Source organism: Brassica oleracea, chromosome C3 (genome assembly GCF_000695525.1).
Source record: "Brassica oleracea var. oleracea cultivar TO1000 chromosome C3, BOL, whole genome shotgun sequence".
Lineage (NCBI taxonomy): Eukaryota > Viridiplantae > Streptophyta > Magnoliopsida > Brassicales > Brassicaceae > Brassica > Brassica oleracea.
The window spans coordinates 28,461,166-28,461,554 of NC_027750.1; the positions used below are offsets into that span (position 1 = coordinate 28,461,166).

The window sequence follows — 389 nt, forward strand, 5'->3', positions numbered from 1 at the left end:
ATCCGTCGGAATATACCGACGAACCAATATCCGTCGGTATATTCCGACGAACCAATGTCCGTCGGTACATTCCGACGCCCAGAATTCGTCGGAATATACCGAGGAATCCACTCCGTCGGAATTGTCCGAGGAACGTCTATTTGTCAGAAAGTCGTCGGAAGTTCTGACGAAATTCCGACGAATTTTTTTTTCCGCCAAAACGATACCGATGGATAGGTTCGTCAGAAATTCGTCGGAATCGGTCTATTCCGACGAATTTCTGACGATTTCGGCCATCAGAATCCCCCTGTTTTCTTGTAGTGGATGAAAATGACAATGAGCCATCTGAAATTGACAAAGCAATCAACCCATGTCTTCTTTCTCTTTCTCCTTACAAGTGGTGCTTGAAG

The 389-nt window shown here is 45.5% G+C and overlaps 1 pseudogene; it reads right to left on the reverse strand.

The window, feature by feature from the left end:
- LOC106330311 overlaps positions 1–389 on the reverse strand; it is a 4,350-nt pseudogene extending 3,961 nt beyond the window's left edge.